Source organism: Ooceraea biroi, chromosome 1, assembly GCF_003672135.1.
Source record: "Ooceraea biroi isolate clonal line C1 chromosome 1, Obir_v5.4, whole genome shotgun sequence".
Taxonomy (NCBI): Eukaryota; Metazoa; Arthropoda; class Insecta; order Hymenoptera; family Formicidae; genus Ooceraea; species Ooceraea biroi.
In genome coordinates, this window is record NC_039506.1 from 8,518,264 (window position 1) to 8,538,140 (window position 19,877).

At 44.9% G+C, this 19,877-nt stretch overlaps 1 protein-coding gene and 1 non-coding gene across 2 annotated transcripts in view; one reads left to right on the top strand and one right to left on the bottom strand.

Moving 5' to 3' along the window:
• Positions 1 to 19,877, bottom strand: part of LOC105288123 (Krueppel-like factor 6) — a 316,846-nt gene that overhangs the window by 257,667 nt on the left and 39,302 nt on the right. The window lies entirely within an intron of this gene.
• LOC113563567 lies at positions 17,644 to 17,762 on the top strand. Its single transcript, XR_003407490.1, has one exon. It is a non-coding gene; the product is annotated as a U5 spliceosomal RNA (small nuclear RNA).

A 19,877-nucleotide genomic window follows, 5' to 3' on the forward strand; every position in this document is an offset into this window, starting at 1 on the left:
TGAAACAAAATATTGTTTATAAAATATGCGGAGAATAATAAAAACTGATTAAAAAAATAAAATTCTTATTAATAAAATATCAATACTTTGTTTTATCTATAATATTAAACTTTCGAAATACAATACTTAGCCTCTGCAACGTTTTATTTTACAAAACAGTTTGACTTCGGTATCCGTAGCTATGCGATATTCATTCCAAATGAATAATTCCAAATGTAAAAACAGCAAAATGTAAGCAATATTTACACAGAAACAATTATCCACGAATCATAAAAGGAATGCAGCTGTTATTTTTTTCTGCTCATTGTGATTAATCATTCGGTGATGAATCACCTACGGTGTATTTGCAAATCATATATTATTTTAAGTAATTCATATTATATTATTATACAAATTGATATTTCAAAATAATGGCTATTTATACAAAAAATTGCATGCATTAGTCATTTTAGATTTTTCAAGAAGTTGTAAATGTTGGTCGAATTTCATTAGATTATATTATAGTTTATATTATAGTTTCCCGAGGGGTTGGTCACTAGCAGTTATAGTGTACAAAAATTACCCTTGATACGGATTACCTTTAAATTACCTCAGATTCCTTAAGATTACCTAATACTACAACAGTTCGATCAAATAACTTGGCAAAAGTTTCAATTTACTGTCAAAATTCATCAATGCCGTATTTTCCATATTGATTTCAGCCGGTAGTTCCCTCGATCATTGTTCAGAATTTTCCATTTTGATCAATTTCGATAATAAAACCAGAAACAAATAATAAACTAGCACAGAGCAAAAGAATCAAGCACAGAGTAGGCAGCTCGGTGGACATATAGATCCGAAAACATATGAAAGGTTGCGTTTCCGATATTTGGTTGTCTCTCGGCGGTTAGATATACTGAATATATATCGCGCATGGCATCACGATTACCTTAGATTACCTCAGATTATCTGAAACTACCCAAGAATTACCTAGCCCTTGTACAAAGATTACCTCAGTGACCAACCCCTCGTAGTTTCCTTCTGATGACACATGTGTCATCTTACAAAAACCTATTTATACAGCATGCAACTTACATCACGTATGTTATGTTTTATTCGAAACAATCATCAATGAATCATGTAGATTCGCATCAAGTAACAGCGTGTGGCGCAATTTTCGATGACACTGTTTCTCAGAGATGACGCCGAAAGAATTTATTCAGTCGGGAATAATGCAACTTGGATGTGCAACGCGAACAGTATGAGATTTCGCCGAGCAGACATGTATCGTGATTCTCGCGCGAAGTCGCTGCCGATATTTCGCTAAGTTATTGCGGCTAAGTACGTAAGACGACTGATTGTGCGATGCGCGCGTCATACGAGAACCGTAACTTCCTCGAAAAATGATATGATATGAGAAGCCGGACGATGCATGCAAATGCATAACGAGTCTTCTTTTTAATTTCACATAAAACAGAATAACCGACCGCGCGCTTCAACGGCGTAGACAGCGAAAAGCAACGGACGGCTCTTCTACCTTTTTACATAAAGAGCATTCCGAATAATCGTTCCTCCGCGCGGCATAGACTTGTTTTATCACGGTGGTTTTATAAGCGCGGATAATAATCGCGCGACGCATTCTGCGGGCTCAATTGAAAAGTGGTTTTGCCGGTGCTTCCACGGTCGCTTTAAAATTCAACGACTGCTGCACGATACCCATCCTCTCAACGCGACGTCGCGTCGGCATCACCGGCTTGATAACACGTGCGCATTGCGACGTTTCTCCTCTCCGTTTCTCTCTTTTCTTTTTTTATCACGCGATGCTAAATTTGCGATAAGCCAGCATTAAGTCAGCACTGTCGTTGCACGCACAGTAATCCGCGGATGATCCGGCAATCACATACCCGTTTAATAAATGCGTCCAATCGGCGCATACTCGCGCCCGCTCGCGCGCGATCGATGGTCATTAACGTCTCTATATTGATAACAAAATCGCTGTAAACGCCGACGCGCCGTCGGCGCAAAGGGAATGCTGAAACGTCGACGGTCGTGAGCGATCGTAAATGAAGTTATCGGACTACCGTCGACACGAGCACGATAAACGGCCGTCAGGGAAAAAAATAAATAAATGAACGCCGGCGGCCGCGGAAGGGGGATCGCTGGGATGCGCATGGTCGGCGTCGATTTTAATTCCCGCGAAATGCAACGCGCACAGAGCCGCGGTCGGCATTCGTGACATTCACGAGGAATTGCAGTCGCGGTCATCGTGCATGCATAAGACAGGATTTAAGGCCGGGTCGTGCCACCCCCCTACCCCCGTCCGTGTGTTAAGCACATTAATATCCATTTAAATCGCGCGCGAATGTGAGAGGGCCGGCTGTTGCACGTGCGCGAGGGTTCGTTCGCGACACGTTCGCGTGCGTGCACATTCGCATGCACATTCACTGACAAACATTTGTCACACGGAGCGACCGGTAAAAGTGACCGCATTTATTCAGACGAAATCGAGATTTACGCTGTCGTCGCGTTTCACGTTCCGCCGAAACTGCGCGATGTTTTATAATAGCCGCGATAAATGCGATTTTCTGTATCACGCCACGCGTCTGTATTTATGGGTGGATGTTTATGACCGTTGAAATTCCGATTTAACCTCCGGTTAGCTATGGGATCCCGATACGCCGGGATCATGTGGAGTCAATTGCGTTGTTGCTCGGGACTGCGTTCAACTTTGACGAAGTTCTATAAATATTTTTCGATGAGAAATATAGCGATCGAGAAAGCGGTTTTGTAAAAAGTGGGACTTTAAACTTTTACACTGAAACTATAAACTTTCCCGACGCGTTCGGTATATGATGCCGGGTGGCAATGCTGCAAGCATTGTTATGTGAACGTTTTCATTGCGAAGGAATTATTTGCAAGAAAAATAGAATCTATTATATACTAACAAGTACTTTTTAAAAAATGGATGATGTGATCAAGACTTTATAAGAATTTATATTCGCATCACGATTAAAGTGCAATGTTCCTTAACGAACTAATCATTCTTCTTTGTCGCTCAGGTGCGAGCGCGTGCGTATAGATGTGCAGGAATTATTTACGCGGTTTTTATGGCGAGTGGGTAACGAGAAGGAATTTTTCACGACGGTCGACTGTCCGGTCGCGAAAATGATTGGCTTAACGAGCGCTGGGAGGAACGCGTCTAATCGTAAGAGGACGAGAAAAAGCGACGAATGAATAACGACCGAGACGCCTGTGAAAACAGAACCGCGCAACGTTTTCTTCCTACCGCACCGTCGCTAATGGACGGTTTCGGATTTAGTCATATCCGTATTACCACGAGGAACATTAATCTGTATCCCTGTGCGCGCGCGCACGAACGTCTGAACTTTTGTGCTCAACTTAAATCTGCCGAGAAGAAAAGCGCGCACCGAGAGACGAACGAGAATGCCATACTCCGAAATTACTTTCCGCGCAGTGTTCCGTAAGCTAAGTAGAATGTTGTGTCCCTATGAATCACGGCACTGTTACGTTATAAATAGAAAGCGATTTGCGTTCGTCATGAGCATCTCAAGCGAGAAATTAGCGCGAGATTGACATGATACAATTGCCGTGCAATTAAATTCGGGTGAAAAGTTTAAGTAGTAACGCGAAATTGGTAACGCTAAGTTGATTTTAATTCTAACAAGAGACCAAGAAAAGGTACAAGCTGTGCGATTATACGCATATCTAGCGCATTATGACTTTTGTTTACAGTCTTTATAAATTTCTCTGTAAGGTGGGCTCTGCTTGTTTGTCTTCACACAAACTTGCGTCAAAAGACGTGGTTTTGATGCTCGGATAAATAACTAACTCGTGCTCGGTCTACCATCTCGCAGGCGGAGATTCGGTCTCGCCGGAGAGAAAGAGCGATCGCTGCTGAGAGAACGGAAGGACCGCTTCAGTCTACCGATATTGCGATCTCGAGCATTGCGCGAGTATTTCCAATGGCGGAGGCAATTGCACAAAGAAGTCACGGATTCCTTCGCTAGGCGCGAGAGGAACAGAAAAGAGCACGAGACAGATAGAGACGAGGGGGACAGAGGGAGGTGTCTAGAGAGACAGTCAGAACCGACGGAACGTAAGAAGATTCCGGAGTTGAAAGAGCAGACTCCTGTAGCTCACCCTCGAAAGGTGAGGTTGCACAAGCCCTCACCCTCAACCTCCCCCACGTCCTACCTTTCCCTCTCCTTCGCTTTCCACAATCTATAGCCGGCTTAACTCCGGCATGCCCGTATTTTACGGGGATACAGACGCACGCGAGCGCGCACATACACACATATATATATATGTGTATATACGCGTGGTCGCACACTGCAGGAGCTCCTGCCCCCGCTCCTCTCTTCATCCGTGGAAGTGTGCCCTGGCGCTGCAGGGTTCCTTTCCTCCCTCACAGGTTACCGTCGTACCTTCGGCCCGCGTCCTCCCTGAAACCTTGATCCCCCCCCCCCTTTGCCCAATCCGTATAAGCTAAAAACGACTTGGTCGCTTAAGGTTTCGCTTAATCTTCCCTTATCCCTCAGCGTGGCAGGTACCCGTAGGATCGTGGGAGATCTCTTGGTTCTTCTCTTTTTTTCGCCGTCGAGGGAAGGTGGAGGAGGCGACGATTGTGTCGCCTCGGTGACACATCTAGAACGATCCCTCTTCTAGCGTCGGACTGCGCGGGATTAATATTGATGATGGGGAAACTTAAAAAAAAAGAGGCGAGATGTATCGTGCCGGACTGCTATTCGAGATACGTAGATGCATAACGACTGGTGATCGCAATCTTGTAAGACCTGACGAACATCACAGGAAGGGCAGGCGAAACAAGCGTGAAGAATCCATATTCCGTATCGTTTAGAAAGATACGCCACGTGTACACTGATGCAGTAGCATCAGCTCTGCGCTCTCCTATTTTTTACGGCAATTTCATTATCGCCTGCCTGGGATCCAAAGTCAGTCGATCACTCGTACAGACCCGCGCGACGGCTTACGGATCTACTCTGATGCTCGTACGAATAAATCTAAAACCTGAAGCGAGGGTGACACGACGCACCGTCGTCTTCCGTTCTTCTAAGTTTGGAAAAAGATAGAAGTCGGCCCCCCTCCGATCAGTCATTGCGACAGCACTCCCGCAATGACACGGGACAAATCGAAAAGAAGAGGGAACGATTTGTTCCTTGCTGTCGTGCCAAGTTTACATGAAGATAGCAGGGAGGTAAATCATGTTATCAAGTTATTTGACTACTTTTTTCACGATAGAGATAAAGAATTTTTAGACGAATTATACTAGTTATCATTATTAAAATTAATATTTATTTAAGAGTTATTAAACAGTCATCAATTTTAACTGTGGAATAATGTTACATCGCAGCAAATAGGTGAAACAAAGGGAAAATTTGAATCAAGCTTGAAATGAATTTTAAATCGGTATAATAAAATGACGCGTATCGCTTAAGCAACTTCCGTTTAATTCAGTTAAGGTCGCTCCACATAAATTATGACGTGACCGTTAAAGGTATTAGCTAGCTTCCCGGACAACCATTCGTTCCAGTAGTAACCATCTCCATAGTTATTCGACACTGATTATCCGACATAGATTAACATGGTCTAATTGGCGTGTCTACGGCAACCAGAATTCCCAAGCGAATTACCGACTTCAATTTCCGAAAGACAGTGAGAAAATCAATATGGATTGTAATTGCGAGATATGATTGCTAAGATGACGATAAAATCTGATAACTTTTTCTGTAATTATATATTTTCTACGTTACAACTAATTGTGATCAAATCAAGGAAATTATTAGGAATATATCTTGTCTTGATTTTAAATTTTTCGAAAAATATCTTTAGAAGCAAGATTATTGTTAATTAAGTTTCTATATACTAATCTCTCGAAATGATAAAACACGGAAAATGTAACCTGAAAAATAATGCGAAAACACACACACATACAGACGAGACAATAGAAAATAGCATAAATGTTCCGTTCGAGACTATTGACTATTTCTCACTATCTCTCTATCGTTCGCCCTCTCTCTTTTTGCTGGCATCCTTCCTGCCACAGGATCAACTCTTTCTTTCTTCCGTCTTTTCTCTCTTTACTCCTCGACTGCTTTCAGCAGTTTCCTGCGGATTCCGTTATGAACGCGTGTGCACAGAAGCGGCGCCCGATATCCGCGTCGCGGGACCGTCGCGGGACTTTTTGGTGCGGGCTTTCGCCCCTTTCAGGGTAACCGGAGCTGCGGGACGGAGGAGCGCAGGAAGAACGGGGTAGTCAGGGGTGGACACTGTGGTTCTTCGTGCGACAGTCAAGGGGGGAAAGGGCCCTTTGTATCGAGGGCACCGACCGTGAATCCGGTACGAGTATCTGTACACGTCGCTCTTCCTGCTCACGACGCGAAAACACGGTCCACGACTTTGGAATTTCACGTGGATGCCGTGTAGCACTTCGTGCCAAATCTGTCTTCAATAAAAGTGAACGGCGAAAATAAAACCTTGCCTTATGGAATTTGATCCGGAGGAGATTAAGCATGAATTTCGTGTATTACAGCGTGATATCTTTTACGCATATACATTCACGTATAATTTATGTGCATTCAGAAAATTAACAAAATTCCTCATCTAAAAAACTAAGAAAATGTCGACATTACGCGTATACTTGCTTAAAAGCTTTGCTAATATTTAGAAGGTATTTCCTGAGCGTCACTTTAATCGAGTTACTGTTATTATTATGACAAACGCGATAACCGCAATGGCCGTTGGCAAAGAATGGAGATGCGCAAAATCAATTCGATTGTTCCGCTAGTCGGGTTCTTGCGCGTGGCAGGCGCCCCGGCAAAGTTTCGGGCCGAATCCTCCCTTTTTCCAGAAGCCACAAAGGCTTTTCTTGCATTATTTTCGCCGGAGCACGCCGGAGGATTGCATCCTCCGACGGCGGATCAACCAGAGCGAGAATAAAAGGCGGGAAGCGCGGGCGGCGGGATGCGAAAAACGACGGAGGTAGTTGCGGAGCAGAAGAACGGAACCGCGCCAGCGTGGTCAGCCGAAGGCAAAACAAGAGCCACGAGCTTTATTGACTGGAACCGATGAAAAACGAGCAGAGAGATCGACTACCATTCTGCCGCACCGCGCCGCGCTGTGCTGTGCCATGCCATGCCGCGCCGCACCGCGTCGCGCCACGCCGAGTCGAGTCGAGTCGAGTCGAAACGAGCCGAGTCGAGTTGAGTCGAATCGAGTCGAGTCGAGTCGAGTTGTGGCCACGCCGGTCCGCACCGAAACTCGAGCTCCGGCAGGGCCGACAGGGGGATAAAAGTTCTCCTGCGTCTCGCATCGATGCGATAGGTAAATACGCGAGATAGATACGTGACGTCACCTATGCGAATACATATGTGCCACAACGTATACGCTTTCCCGCGGGCGCGTCGAAAGGGTGCATCGCTCCCGTGCAACCGCGAAACTTTTACCACCCACCTCGTCTACGTTTCCCTGCGCATACAACTCATCCGCTCGCAATTTTCACCTTAGCGATCGGTTCTTTGCAATCTTCACCGAATTATCGGTGAAGATCTAAATTTGACGAAGCTCGGGAGAGCACTTTGAAATTCATAACAATCGTCAGTGTTTGCTTTTATATAGGAATAGTGATTAGTCATATCATAATCAGAAATAAAATATTAAAATAAATATATTTGTTGCGTGCCTTGTGTCGGATTCTGTTTTATACGCAAACGAATCGGTAGCTACCGCGTTTCTTATTCCTTGACTTTAATATAGTGCTCGTTACAATGCAGTTTTTACGAGAACTGAAATGCACCACGGGAAAAAAACAACCTGGCAATCCGCACGGCGTCTTTTCTCATTTCGCGTCGGGTGCACGCGAGAGAGCATTTCCGGGTCCCCGAATATTTCTTCCGGCGCGCGGCCGCGCACGACCTGTACGGGCCGATATACTCGCGTATTGCATTTTCAGCAGACAGCTACGTGGCCGTGCTACATACCCGATACGAACGTACGTACGTATATGGAAGTTACGTGTCGAATCAACTACGATCGGAGAACAGCTGACGCGATGTCCCACGGACCAATCAGTTTTATCCGTCGTGGAGCCAGTCTCCGTCGTTCGTCGTGCAATTTCGAAGATTGCGCCGCGGCGCACGATGATGACCGGCAGTGACATCGCTGCGCGCGATCGACTTCCGGTTCCGCCTGAAAACCGCAGACCGTCAGAGATTAACGACGTATCGCGACTCGTGGCACGACCGGCGAGAAGCGAATCGCACAGGGACCACGACGTGGTCCCCCGGGGAACATGATGGTTGAAACTAAAAAAAGACAGGTGGAAAAACCATAGGAGAGGGAGAAGCAATCGTCCACGATGCTCCTCGGAAAACCCCAAAATATCCACTCCTTCTCGCATACACATACGTGCGTACACACATGGTCATACATCAGTGAATAATCGCGGAGAAGTAACGGGGTGGCCATGGCGTGAGTCGGAAGTTTCGACAAAAGTTTCCGTTTCGTTTGAGGGTAAACTTGAACCGATTCAATTTGACATTGTTGCCTCATGTCGGATCAGGCATACATATTCACGTGTGTGCGAGGTGCATACATGCACACACGGAGTCCGGTTGTGTATCGCGCGCGAGAACGGTATCCGAATCGGATAAAAGTTTAAAGCTGTGACTCAGTAATAAACCTCGGCAACTTCGGCGACGCGCATGGAAAAGAAGGGAGGAGGGCTTTTCGCGCGTCCTCTTTTTTCCGCCCCGAAGGAACGGAGGGATGAAGAGATGGGGATGGGAAAGGACGGGGGCGAGACGGGCACAGCGAGAGTCGTTTAAAGTCGTAATTGCGCCAATTTCGAGTCGCTCCTCTTTTTCTCTCTCCCGCTCGCTTTTCATCTCTTCAACGCCACTTCTGGTAATGAGAATGAAACAAACGCCCTTCTCTCTCTTCTCCTCGAATCGGCCCGGCAATATCGCCCGCCGAAGTAAAACAGAAAAAAAAGCTTGCACGACGACAACGGAATCTTTGATTACTAATTGACGATTGATAATTGAATTCGTAGGCATAAGCGTTTCATTAATTTTAAATAAGAAAGCGAGCGAGAAGTAGTCGTCGCAAAGATTTTACGTGCTTGCATAAGTGTAAGGTAAACGCTGACGATATTGCCGCGATTTACGATGAAAGAAATCAATTATATGTTTTAATATTACATTTCCAGCGTAAAAATGTATTTTTTATATTGGAAAAAATAAAGAAAATAATTTACTTCCATTTATAAATTAGTAAACAAATATGCACGTTATCGAAATAAAATAAAGATATACATAGACGTTGCTAGAATTTCTCAAAATCGAGTATCTCATCTTGAGTACACGTGACTACGCCCTTAAACGATTTGCTTATCAATCGGCCTTTACTTCCGGCCTCACGAGCAGGAACACGCGCTTCAAAAATGGAACGGTGACGCGAAGTAGGAGCGAAACTCGAGGGGAATTGTACGTGCATTCGGAGCGGCGGAGACGCTTTGAGAGCGAAATGTTTTCGTTTTGAGATCCTCCAACGTCCTCCAGAGCTTTCCCGCGAGGAAATCCCCGCTCTTCTTTTCACCCGGTGAGTGCAGCGACGCGGCGGTGCCCGGGTTTTTAACCCATTCTTTCATGCATTTGCAGCTTTTCCACGACGCCTTTGATGTGACTAGCTAGGGGCGCCGACTTCCCCGTATAGGAGTACGCGTATAAAATACACATACGCACACGTAACGAGAACGAGAGAAAGAGAAGGGACAGAGTTTATAGGTGGAAAAACCGGACCACGTCCTCCACCTTTTCCGCCTTTCCGGGATCTCCTTCTCTCTTCTTTGTTTATACAGCACCTCTTGGATGGTTGGATAACGTTCAGGAGCAACCTCTTCAACCTGAACCATCCCCTCTGTTTCCCTCCATTTCGTTCCATCCGCTGCCACCATCGTGCCGCTAATCACTCTGCCGCGAATGTATTGTCGGTTTTGCTTTCTCCTTTTGCCGCTGCCGCGGGGGAGAGTGCCGCGAAAAAGCGGAAAAACGAAGGAGCGGTTGAGGGTGAAATGAATTGATCGATGGCGAGAATAGAAAACGAAACACTCGAGGGATTCGTTCGTTTGGCATTCTTCGTATGTAAACTAAAGTACAACTAGAGAGTGCAACATGACATGAAAGTGCCGACAGGCATGTATGTAAAGTTAATCGAAAGCGACGAATGAAACACGACGACGAATAAAAACTATTTATATTTTCATGACAAAATTATTAAAAAATAATAGAAAATTTCGTCCATCAAAATATCTTAAATATTTACTTGACTTTACTAGATGACTTCTAAATTCCGAGATACAAATTAACTGCACTAAAAAAGGAAACGTAATTTTTAAGAGCAACACAGTTTAGCAGGAAAGTTACAAATTTTAACAAACAAGTAGATGTATTTCGCATACTTAGGGAGCGATACACCATGCGACAGGTATACAACTTCCTAACGATATATTGTTACGTACACTCGCCCATGTACATAACATACGACACGGAGATACAGCTAAGCCGAAGCGCGGAGGAAAAAAGACAGAAAAAGTAAATGGATGACGAAAAGAAAATGACACTTGGCGTAGAGGAGGAGAAGCAATTCCACTCTCGGTTTCCTTTTTCCCGTTTCTCTCATCCCTCCGCACCGTCCTATCCTCTGACCTCGTTCTCTTTCTCTCTCTCTCTTCCCTTTTTATTTTTTCGTCCGACACTCGTCGCCCGTGCACCACGCTTACGATCCGACACGAGCGGGAACGAGAACGAGAAACGCATCCTGGCCGCGGTCCCCACGGAGTTGTGACGATTGTAATTTACATAAGCTTTCTTTTCATTTCGATGACGACGTCGCTGAGGCTCAGTCGACGAAGAAGCGAGGAGTAGTCAACGACCGGGAGGATCGAATTCTTTGCGCCTCGTAGCCGAGATCGTCGCGCGATATAGCATCGAGAATCTCCTGCAAGAAGGACGTAGCCATTCCGCGTTTTATTTACGTCATCATCCTGATTATCTTTGACGATATACGTCAAGAGCCAGAGTGAAATAAAGAGAGATAAATGTAATAGGATTACCGGCATACAAACAGAGCACTGGTGGGATTGGATATGTCCAGCTGAGCCAGTAAGTTTTAATCGGAAAAGCCACGTAAAGAGATTGTGCGATTCAAATAAATAACTTATACGCGAATTCGCTCATTTTTCCAAACAGAAATCCTTTGTGAAAAGAAGAAATTGGTTATCCAAAACGGAAAGGCAAACGCAGTAAAGTCTGAATCGTATATAATTTTTGAATCATTCGAACAAAGTTGATCAATAATGATTTAACGTGCACGGCCCCTGAATCGCAAAATTTCTCCCATAGCAGAGAAAATGTTGAATTTCTTTAAGCTGCTGCAAAAGTGTTCGGATAATGACACTACTGTGTCATTAAAGCTGCAACATATCGCGACGATAATGCAATTATCACCGGGCAACAAGTTATCTTTCGCGCGATTTCACGAGAATCGAAGTTCTCAGTCGCGTAACTGGTACGTGACTACTCGTTCTCCGTAGCTTCGTGTATCTATATTTGTACTATGTGCGGCTCTTTAATGAAACGATATTATCTTTACGATTCGTTCTCTCGATAACGGGGTTAGAGGGGCTCCAGGACTATGCGAGCAATGCGCCGTGTAATTGCGGATCACGCGTGTCTCTTCCGCAAGTGAAAATTTTTGCGCTCTGGCAAAGTTACGCGAAATGCCTCTCACGATCTTTCCGGTTTTGTACGAGAGGGAAAGAGAAAGATGTAGATGGACGCATTCCTCGAGCCGATTTGGCCGATCTGGCTGACGCAAAACTTCGTAATGGCTGACCGTATGCGAGTATTTCCTAGGAGAAATTTTGTAACTTGACGACTCGATTTTGTACATTGCAAGTGCAACGGATTCAAGATCGCGAAAAACTCGTGGCGTCATATCGCTTATCGACGCAAGGCTCTCCAAGCTTTCCGAGAAATACCGGAAGTTGCTACCAGCAACGTACGTGACTCGTTTGAACCGAAGACCGCTACTTATACAAATTCCTCGTGTATTACGTAAATTACGTAAATACGTGCAGTTGTATATTTTATCGCCAGCGATGGCTGAACCAGTCACACGGACAAAATTGCTGACGCACACTATCACAGCTGCGATCAAGGTACAGCGTGAGTATTTTCTTGCGCAAGCCATGTACCTGTGCCTCTTATCACCGATAAAGATTCGAGTATCGCCACAATCAAAAAGCTCCGATATTTACAACGTCATAAATACAGCAATGCACATATACCCGTAAACATCGTCCAAGTCATTTTTTTAAACGTTTCCTCGCGCCTCTTACCAATCGGATTTCGCAAAGCAGAAATATTTCACGAGTGCAAAAGGTTTCTGCAAATACAACTTTGCAAACTAGAAGCGGGACAATTACATGCAAAAATTTCCTCTTGTCTTACTTTACTTGTCGTGTCTGCTGTTCTTGTATAATGCATATTTCTGGTGCAAAAGGAAAGATTCTTAGCAAAATCAATTTATCAATTTCTGCATCGTAATCAGCTGGTTCAATTATAATCCGAGCAGCATACTAAATGAACAAGCTTAAATCTGTTTTGATGTTCGTGCAGGCACGTGCGTAATCAGTGTGCAAATTATTTTCGTGAATTTATCGTTGCTAAAACTGTCATGCATTATCAGTGTCTCTGTAGTTCGAACTTAAAGCGGATGTGCCTGCGTTTGGAACAAATGCGATAAGCGTATCTACTGCGGTATTGTATTCGGAAGTGAACATTTTTGGTTTGCTCTGTCACAGTCGTATAGTAACATAATTTATATTCAAATCATTTTTTTGTAATATGTTGTAATATAAATGTTTATACGAGATTTATTTGTGGACGTTAACATTCTCTTTTCCTGGCAAAATATTTAACGGCGATCGCCTAACAAAACTTTATATATAAAATCTGATAAAAATTAATCATAAACGTAATTTATAAAGTTCTTCCGCACGATACGTGCAGTATTTGCGCTCTGTTCTTTTTTTCAATGCAGTCGATCGAAAGCTCAGTCAATATCGGCGCTATCGCTTCAGCGTAAACAGCATATCTCCAAGAAGAGACACTCCGTGGTGAAACTAGCTGCACCTGTATCATCGTTTTTCCGCTGGTTCGTTTCGCGAGCAGCGGGAAAGAATTTTCTTTCTCTAGATAGCGAAGTCCCGGACGCTGAAGGTTTACATGGATCGCGCAGTATCTTCTTGCGTAAATACGGATTGCGTCAAGACTGTCGAGCGCTTCTTCCACCGGTGTATCAGGCACGATGTGTACACCATTCGTATTTACCATGCACACGCAAGGAGGTGATAGAACGGAGGAAAGGAGGACGACCACCACCACGTGTAAAGCACAGCTCGGTATGACTGATAAGTAACACTTGTGCGTGCTGAGTTGTACGTCATAGGGCACACACAACGAAGTTCCGTGACTCATTCGTTCGTCGCACGAAACCCCTCAGACAAGTTGGTCCCGGCAAATGACCAGTCGCCACCCCGGTTTTACCTGGAACTAATTCGGCAACAACAGCCCGTGCCCGGAATATCCAACGTCGAGTTACAAGCGGATTAGTTTAAATCGCGAGGGTCCGAATACGCGGCTCGTATTCGAGACTAACACGTCACCACCGAGGGTTTTAATTATAAGCGATACTCGGACTGTGCAGTATTTACTCCGGACACTGGAGAACAGACTTCATAATAATTTTGGACACGTAGCGCAGTTGTGATGTATACATACAATATAACAGAAACGGGATACAAGAAAATGATTACCTAGACCGATGTCATCCGCCAGCGAGAATGCAAAATTGATTGCGTATGCATAAAGCAATTATATCTCATGTACTATATTTTACAGATGTAGAATATACATACACACACATCATAAGCAATCATGTATTAAATTGCCTTCGCAAAAATAGATCTCCGAGTAACAAACAAGATGCATCATCTTTACGACATTACGAAAGAAAAGAAAAAGGAATTTATTTGTGACGACTAAGATACTTGTAATTTATGATTCTCCAAAGTATTTTCGCAAAGAGATACAGAAATATCATTCTTCGCAGAATTTTTATGGTACATTTTTAATCTCTAAATATTTTCACAAATTTTCAGAATACTCGGGCTCTGAAATGTTGAGTACCCCTCGGATGCGTCATTTATACCCGTCTACTCTGGATCCTAAGAGCTATCGGCTAACGCAAGCCGAGGCGGGATAAAGACAAGAAAGTAATCTCGTATAAACCCTGAGGCAATCGAAAATGTCGATTCTAGGAACGGGAGTGCACTCAGCCTTACGATAAGAGCAAAGAAACTCGAATAATCTAATCGGCCGATATCTATCATGATTACTGTTCTCTCTTCGAAGCACCGTCTTTTCTTAGAGTCTACCTTTCGTCCTCGTTCGTTCGTGCGAGCAAAATTAAACGTCTGACTATCTACTGTCCGTGAATTTAAGCTTCCAGCAAATATTCCTCCTCTTTCTTATCTTCTATCTCTCGATAATCAATTTTATTTACTTATACGATAAATGATAAACGCCGATAAAACACGTAGCGATTCATGAGACGCGACGATGCATGATGGTTGTGAGAGTATTAGGAATCGTTCTAGAGTCTTAAGAAGTGCACGCTATATCGTACACAACAGAAACAGTTATATACATTATTCAAAGTAAATAAATTTAACCCTATCAAATAGCTGATGAATGTATCTCATTTCTTTCCGTAAAACGTGCAAAAGCAGTATTTCGATTAACATCGCGATTCTCGATTCGATACCGGAATGATCAGCCAATTGTTCCGTGAGTGGAGCATCGACGAAATCGATCCGAGGATAGCGTTGAATCTTTGGAGAACAGCGACGCGGACTCAATTCCCTCCACCATAGTAGCGCATACAGCGAGCCTTGAATTTCCGTCGTAATGCACCCACGGGCCGTACTTCCATGCTAAGCCGGTATAGCTCGGTGGAACAGCCACTTTCGTCGTGCTTTTCCGCGGCTCGCTGACGGCAGCGTGGGCACGTATAAACGTTGAGGGGGACCCGGACGAGGAGGAGGATGAAGAGGAGAGAAAAGGAGGGTGGACCACCATAATTCAGAACGAGTGCTAAAGGGAGCCTCGTACGTACCACTGCGAAACTCTCGCGTATACCCCAGCCGCGCGCTATTACGAGCGGCACAGGCGAGCGAGCAAGCTCGCGCCGAGCAAAGAGGTTCGGAAGAGCAGGCACTCTACTCATAAAAATACCAACGCGCGGCAAAGAGACCGGCGGCCGAGGCCGGTGAAAATAACACTTCAAGAGATCTTACTTACGGGCGATATAGAGCGAGGAAAATTCGCGGAGAAAACGACCGCAGCACCAACGACGAACGGAGGAAAAAAAAGAGGTCGACTCTGGGGTGACGAAGTCTTTCGTCGCAATGGAGAAGGGGACCCAAAGAAGTTAATCTCAGCTGAGGCTACCTCAGTTTCGTTCCGCAAAGTTCAGTCGTCTTCATGAATCCCGTGTCGGGCCTTTGATGAGTCACTGATTATTAGGGTAATTATCATTAGAAACGTTAATTAATTTTGAAGGTTTCAATGTTGAAATATTTAATTGAGATGAGCTATCAAGTAAATAATTATTCGAGAATCACCAGTAATTAAAACCTAACAATCAAGTTATATAAATATATAAATATTCCATTACAAATATTCAATAAAATGTATAGATCCGTGCAAATCAGACGAATAAAAAGTCTCGAATTGCTCTCTCCTGAGGATAATTAATCTATTGTTTTTATCAAAGAGAACTATGCACCAATTCAAGAAGACTGTCGCAGACAGCGCTTACTTCCTGCTCATACCTTAATTTTCAAAACCAGCAAAAGGGAGATATTACAAGAAGAACGTATGATGAAGGGACGAAGTAGCAAAGATGCCTTGCTATTCTTGGCGCAATGAGTGCTTTTTACGCAGTCTGCTATGCCCCTTTCTCATTTCCCCCGATACCATTCTTAATTCGCCCTACGTATTGCCAAAGTTGACACCATTCGAGTATTCAGCCATCTTACTCGCAAATGATTCGTTTTGTTTTTTGCGAAAGTGTCAATATCGTCGCCACAGCGTCATTCTCGTAATCTCTTTGGCATTCTTTCCGTGCCGCTTCGACACGATTATTGCACTCGCTCGTTCGCTCGCTTGCGCTCCCCGGAGACGCGCCGAACGAGGGAAAGGGCTGTTTGTCAGCCTTTCTCCATCGATTCAACCGTCGAGTCGCGTGCAGTGAACCAGAGAGACGAAGAGAGGATGAGATATCTCGGAGGAAGAAGAGTACGGTGGGGGCTTCACTATTATCGACGCCGCGTCGCGGGCGTCCCGCTAACGCAAAATAAAATTAGCGCTCGTAACATTTTATGCACCCCACCGTCTATGTGAATGACGCGAGCGAGAAAAGGACGCAGATAGGAAGAAAGGGGTGGATCGCCGTCGTTTCACCCCCGGATCCTTTGCGCCTTGCTCACCGCCGCGTTTCTACCCGGCTACGGTCCCCCTCCTTGTCTCTAGCCCCTTCGCGAGCCTGTCTCACTCTTACACGCAAACTCCATTAGGGGACCCTGGAACTCGCGGGGAATACCATATTATGACACCGGAGGGCTCAAGGAAGAAACGAAGAACGTGGACGCGGAAGGGCACGCGAGAACCGAAGGAAACGAAGGTGCACGAGAGATGGAGCAAAAGAGACGGGGCAGAAAAAAAGGAAGGAAGAAGAGGAAGCGAGAGAGAATGATATATCTTCCTTAGAAATTAAAATTTCCTGCTCTATAACGACTTCGATCGCTTAAGTGAGGAATTATAAATATAGGATTCCTTTTATAATTTATACCGGATATGCAAGATACAAGTACATTATGCGCGCAGCAAGATCGCATCCGATATTAAGAACGTTTTCCGTTCCGCGAAAAATTCTCAGTGTCTCATTTCGCTAATGTTTTTCTTTGATCGTTCTTGCTACTTTACGTTTTCGCCACACGCGTGTTAGTTTGTTATTTATACATTACACGTCCTGTTTAATTCCTTGCGGATTATCTCAGATGAATGTAAGCTGTATGAATTTGCAAACGTTGCGGCTGTAAGCTTCTCTGTCTTCTAATCTTCGATAAGCTGGAATCATCTCATCGAGATAAAGGATATCTTGTCGAGATATTATCGATATCTGTTAAATCTTCATAAAAGTCATTATTGTAACATAACTCGCCGTCGCAATATATCGATAATAAGTATTATCAAACATCAAGCGATAACACGTTTATTAGCGCAAAATGACGCTCGAGGTACGGTCGTCTGAATTGGCTTTTATTATTTCTTTTATTATTTTATCAACATGAAGAAACAAATAAAAAGAAATGTTTTGAGAGCTTACATCCTATCTTAGAGGGAAAATAGTACGCGTCACATTAACTAGATGGCGAAAATACTCGCACTCAAGATGTGCTACGTTGGTAATATAAGTGAAGAGACGAGATGGCTCAGGCAACTCTGGTTTCTCTTCAATTCACGTATAAATCTTTCGCCTTTTACTAAAGATTTCCGTGGAGAGGAACAAGTGATGAGTATATACTAATTTTTTGTGTACCCAACGCAAGTTGGGTCGTAATGAAGATGCAAAAGTAATATTCTACTAATTCTCTTTCTCCTTATATTGTAGAGAATTTGATATTTTATTGACAATACCTTTTCATTGCATTCAGCAGAGCCGTAAAGGATGAAATGCGCGCGAGAGTATTTTAAGCTTGCATTATACCCCGAAGGTCCCGCAAGGACCGCGTCGAGATATATCGCCCGCCGCCGTTTCGCGAGACCCTCCTCTCATCCCTCTGACAGTGTCGTAACTTTTCGATATCTTTTTTTTTCTTTTTATCTTGGACTGCCTGAATGTACCGTCGAAATACGCGCGAGCTCGGTGCCACCGGCGTCTGGAAACGCTTAGATAAAAGCCAACTCTTTCATCCGGCTGCAGACTTTTATAGTGCGACTTATCAGCGCGCCCGCCATCGAAGCCACATCATACGCTATCGAGCCGAATTCTTTTCTTCTTCTTGTCCCCCTATAGCACCAATAAAAGAATCACGTAATTAAATTTACTGCAGAAATTTGCTTCCTGACAGTACCTTGTGAAACTTTTTGTTTAATTGTTCCAACGCGCAGACTCGACAAAAGTTCACGTTGCTCGGCGCTAAGAGATAATTATACACAATATTTTAATTTGCTAATTTACCTCTGATTACCGAAGAAAAGTTTTTGTATTTTTGTACAAGGATTATAAAGTCGCTACAGGCGGAGATGGATTAAAAATAGCCATTCTAATCTCGAGCTCGGCACCTTCCGGCCGGAGGACGGCGGAAGCGGTCGAGATGGCTGATGCTTGGCACCGCAATTTCGTTTCGTATCTTCCGCTCGGTGCGCCGTCGCTCGCAGTTCGTGACTAGAACCGACAAGGAAAGGAAAATTTCATGAATCGAGGCAGGACGAATGCGCCGCCTCCACCGAGAGAGCGAGCCGCGCGCGCCGCGCGGACGGAGAAGAGGAAAATCGATAGCGCGTCTCGGTCTCTCCTCGGGAATTTCTTGCGATCGCTCGTCGAACTCTCACCTCCGACCGCCGGCTCCCGCCTATCCACCACCATCGACGGCACTCAACTTATCCCCCGCGCCGCCTTCCGACTCGATCCATAACCGTTTTTGCCCGAAGCTCCCGTCGAGGCAAAATAGTTCGAAAGCCTCGGGTCATCCATCAAAGTAACGCGATTCTCGTCGACCTAGCTCGTAAGATTCGTCCGACCTCCGCTTAGCCCTCGCGAACTCGATGAAGGTTCCAGCCTAACTCCGGACCACGCGATACTGCGAAAGTGCCTGATGGCAATGATGATGACGACGACGATCGTATGACGGTGAAAATCGATGACACGGTATCTCAAGGATTGAACGAGCAGTCGCCGATAATCATCTCTTCTCTTGGTCTTGTTAATTTAGTACGATCCCACACGATCCGCAACATCGAGGGCGCTCACTCGCTCGCTCTCTCTCCTAATGGAGCGAAAAGGCGCGTATATCTGCTCGACGGGATATCCGAGCGCATCGGAGATCGAGAGATCCGATGGTGCACCGAAAATAGAACGAAAATGGGAAATATCTACCCTCGGCCGCGCGCATTACAGACGGACTATCCTGCCGAACGTTATCCAACCTCTCGCTGGCGTAACTAACGCTTCCGTTACCCGCCCGATAACTGGTTCGCCGTCGATTTACGAGGTTTTAGCTGTTCTTAGAAGAGCAATGGGAAGACAAGTTCAAAAAGAGCAAGGTGGAATCGAAGGAAAGAGAAAAAGAGTAAAGAAACGAGGAAAGAGAGAGAGGGAGAGAGGAAAGGAGAGAAAAGGGAACGTTTTATCTCTTACACTCCATCGTTTTCCGCTCGTTGCTCTTCGGCCAGCGAAAAATCTCGAGCAACACGACTCTCGCGGATCCAGGAACGGAGAGATGGAGCCGCGAGTTGCATTCCTCTCGAGCGCGATCGGCCATTCCCCGACGGAAATGAGATCGTCGTCTCGTCCGGTCGTCTCCGACCGCGCTATTTCACGTATCGCCGTACCGAAGTGCACGGGTCACGCGCGCAGATCGGCGCACGGCATCGCGTAATTAAATGATACGGATCAAAGGGAAGAGCTCGAACTTTCGGCGAATAAGAGAGCCGGCGTGATCCGCAGCA